We start from the raw sequence: 4,652 nt of genomic DNA on the forward strand, positions 1-4,652 counted from the left end.
GCAGGCTGATCAATAATGATTATTTGATGTCCAGCATTGTGGTTTCAAGAGATCTTTTCTTTTAGGCAGTGTAATATACTTGGGACATTTTCCCCAGCGGCTACTTGAGGTCACTAGGAGGTTTAAGACTTTTAGTTGGTTTTTGTTGTGCCTCTGTTCTCTGTGTTCCCTTTGATTCATCCTAGCTGGTCGGTTCTTGTTCTGTGTATCCAGTCTGTAATGTAGCTTTGTGTTCAAGTTTTTTTGTTTTGTGTTGAGTTTTTTCATTAAAAGCTGCAATTGGATCCTGCCTTCTCCAATCTGCCATCATTACAGAAGAACCCACCAAAGAAATGGATCCAGTAGTGGAACTGTTATATCTGAAGCAGGAGGGTGAAACAATTGAGGAGTTCACTGAGCTTTTTTGTGCCCTTGCAGATTGTGTAAACTGCTCGTGTTAAAGGACCTATTTCGATTTGGGCTCAACGAGCCCATCAATTCATGTATGCCAGGGGGCATTTTTAACTGTACTTTGGAACAGTACATAGATTATGCCCTACTGCTAAGTTAATAAGTGGACGGGTTGAGACGGGATGAGGAAATGAGACTTCCAAGAAGACGGATTATGGGAGGCCATACAGCGCAGGATTTTCTCAAGTTCCTTATTAGCACACTCCACCTGCCCATTGTCTTGGGATGGAACCCAGAGGACATTAAGGGTTGGGAGTACTAAGAATAGGGGCGGTGGTAAACTGCTTTAATTTATAAAATGCGGGTTCAGCCCACGGAGACCAACAAAAGTCAGTGTGGGTGGAGGTGAGATCCGTAATGTATGGTGCATGTATGATTTTACTATAAAATAACATGGTGAAGAGTTGTGAGTTAGCTGTAGTTAAATATAAACCTACGATAAAAATTAGCAAACCCCAGAAACCTCTGCAAGGCCTTGTGGGAATCTGAGGTTGGCCAATCGGAGATGGCTCTGACCTTGGCAGGGTTCATGCACACTCCCTCGGATGAAACTACGAACCCCAGGAATGGGTATGAAAAGTGTGCTTTTCCAATTTAATGAACAGCCGATTCTCTAACAGTTGCTGAAGCACCTTCCTGACATTCTGGACATGGTCCTGGATATTCTGGGAGAAGATCAGAATATAATCTAGATAGACAAACACAAAACGGTCGACCATGTCTCTGAGCACATCATTCACAAGCCCCTGGAAGACGGCTGGGGCGCTGACCAATCTGAAAGATATAACCAAATATTCGAAGTGCTCCCTACGGATGCTAAAAGCCGTCTTCCACTCATCCCCCTCCCTGATCCGGACAAGGTGATAAGCATTGCGTAAGTCCAACTTCATAAAGACTGACGCTCCCTGCAAGAGTTTGAAAGCTGAAGAAATTAATGGCAAAGGATAACGATTCTTCACTATGATGTCATTCAGCCCCCGATAATCTATGCATGGTCTAAGTGAGCCGTCTTCTCCACGAAGAAGAACCCCACCCCTGCTGGAGAAAAGGAAGTGCGGATGAGACCGGCTGCCAGAAAAATATTGATGTACCTGTTCATGGCCTCCCTCTGAGGAGCAGAGAGTGAAAACAGCCGTCCTCGTGGAGAAGTGGACGAAGAAAATCAATAGCACAGTCGTACGGTCGATTAGGAGGAAGGGTCGTGGCGCGGGACCGACTGAACACTGCCCTCAAGTCATGGTATACCAACGGTACTCCGAATAAATCTGTCGATTCATCCTGAAACAAAACACAAGACTGGACAGGGGAGACAGCAGAGTTAAGACAGTAAGACAAATGGTATGAACTCCAAGCAAGAACAGTATTGGTTGACCAGTCTATGTGTGGGTTGTGGGTGACCAGCCAAGGATGCCCCAACACTACCGGCGCCGATGGAGATTGGACCAGATAGAAGGATAACTTTTCCAAATGATTGACTGACACTAAGGTAACTGGCTTGGTGGAATGGGAGTCGATGGTCAGGGGCGTGCCACTGATGGTATGGGCTGTGATAGGTTTGTCCAATTGGACCACCAGAACTTGCCACTTGGAAGCCAAGTCGATGTCCAGAAAGTTTCCTTCGGCTCTGGAATCCACTAATGCGGAAATGGCGTGACTGATTGATCCGTAGAGCAGTCGGGTAGGGAGAAGAGTATGTAGTCTGGGGGTTTTGCTTAGTGGTGTTGCGCTCACCAGTAACCCCCTGCCTACTGATGAGCGGTGGCTTTTACTGGACAGGAGGCAGAGACATGGCCAGGACGGGCACAATATAAACAGAGTCCTTGGGTGAGGCGTCGCCGCATCTCTGGAGAAAGCTGAGTCCTCCTGATCTGCATGGTCTCTGCCTTGGACTGTGATTCCGATGGCCTGGCGGTCAGCCGCCCGGGCAGGTGGAGAACGGAAATGCAGTGTCAGGTGCTGATCCACTCGGATGGCCAGGTCCACCAGGTCGTCGAAAAAGGGAGGCAGTTCCAAGGCATAGATTTCACCCTGGATGCTTTCGGATAGCCCATGCAGAATCCAGTCCCACTGCGTGCGATCGTTCTGAATATAAATATGAGTCTATATGGAATTGCCTATATAGATAACAGATAAAAAAACAGAAACAGATTTTAGCACACATATATGTAAACAATTGGTATTAATATTAACTATTAATATATTATAATAATTTAAAACAAAAAACAAACTAAATGTGAAAAAAAAAAATTTCACATTAATTGAGGCACCTTATTTGGGGAATTCCTGAAATGCCAGATGAAAACAAATTGGACGACAATGAAACGTATGTGTTTTATATAACAGTGTCCAGGTTACACATATTACATATAAATACAATTAAATATGTTGTTAATAAAACATACATTAATATGTGCATTCTAAGCAGTATCACAGAATATTTATATTTTACTGTAAGTATATATTGTTAATTTCACTCAGTAGTTTCATTACATATTTCATTACATTGTTACATAGTAACTAATCTAAAATGTGACCCAACACACACACACAAAGAGACGTGGATCTTAAAGGATGATTTTGGTGTATATTATTATTTTAATCTAAGATATTTCTAAAAAAATATATTAAATATATATTCCTAATATAAAAACAAACATATAAATCGAATATTTACGTATATGTCTATAAATATAATATATCATTTTATATTTTAATATATTAATTTATATTTATAAATATATGTAGTGCAAAACAGTATAAAAGAGAAAAATATGCATTCTCATTTTGTATTGTAAAGCTTTGAGCAAGTGGCATTCTTCATGTTAAGAGTGCATTTCATTCATTATACCAAGCAGAATCAATGAATCTCTTGAGGCAGCTAATGAATGTATCCATGAATGCTTGACTTGCTAAAACAGCGGGCTTGAGCTCTTCAGATAGAGGCCCTAAAAAGAGACCCATTGGTGCAGGAGGTGTGTGCGGTGGGGGGTGGAGCGTGCCAGTGAGAGGCTCGCAGTAGCCGTGTGGACTGCAGAAATGACAGCTGCAGGTGCTGACACGGGCTCAGGGGAGCACAGGGCCCAGCAGCAACTGTTAGCCTAATGCCTGGAAGATAAATAATAAAACAACTGTTAGATAAGAACTTCTATTCACGAAAAAAAAAAAAAAAAAAGCAAGAGGACGGGGAAGCGCAGTAAATGCATAACTTGTGGCCGAGCTCTAAATCTAAAAACTTTGGCACAAGAGATTATGTCCACGGCTTTAATTAAACAAATGTTGCGATGAATATTTAAACTTTTTAGAAACTTGATAGTGCATTTGGTGATGTAAAGTATGCTAGGATCAGTAAATAAGTGGCAGAGCAAATGTGTTTAGGGTAATGGAGCTGTATTGGTGGCACACTCCTCAAAGACACATGTGTGTGTGTGTGTGTGTGTGTGTGTGTGTGTGTGTTTGACAATTCATTTGTTAACTCGTAATAACACAATCCTTGACTAACAGTTTCATTAACATGCATATCCAACAATCCAGATTTTTATTCAAAGACTCAGATTTTTTAGTAACTACGGTATTCTCAAGCAGTGAAACAGGCACCATGTACAGTTGAGGTTTACATACACAGGTTGAAGTCATTAAAACTCATTTAGTAACCACTCCACAGATTTTAGCCAAATACAAATCTAAAGCCTTTAGACAAATTAGCTTCTGATAGGCAAATTGGCGTCAATTGGAGGTGCACCTGTTGATGTATTTTAAGGCCTACCTTCAAACTCAGTGCCTCTTTGCTTGACATGATGGGGAAATCAAAAGAAATCAGTCAAGAAAAAAATTGTGGACCTCCACAAGTCTGGTTCATCCTTGGGAGCAATTTCCAAATGCCTGAAGGTACCACATTCATCTGTACAAACAATACCATGAGGCCATGCAGCATCGTACCACTCAAGAAGGAGATGCATTTTGTCTCCTAGAGATGAATGTAGTTTGGTTCAAAAAGTGCAAATCAATCCCAGAACAACAGCAAAGGACCTTGTGAAGATGCTGGAGGAAACAGGTAGACAAGTATCTATAGCCATAGTAAAAATGAGTCCTATATTGACAACCTGAAAGGCTGCTCAGCAAGGAAGAAGCCACTGCTCCAAAACCACCATAAAAAAGCCAGACTACAGTTTGCATGTGCACATGGGGACAAAGATCTTACTTTT

The sequence above is a fragment of the Myxocyprinus asiaticus genome, chromosome 48, assembly GCF_019703515.2.
Source record: "Myxocyprinus asiaticus isolate MX2 ecotype Aquarium Trade chromosome 48, UBuf_Myxa_2, whole genome shotgun sequence".
Lineage (NCBI taxonomy): Eukaryota > Metazoa > Chordata > Actinopteri > Cypriniformes > Catostomidae > Myxocyprinus > Myxocyprinus asiaticus.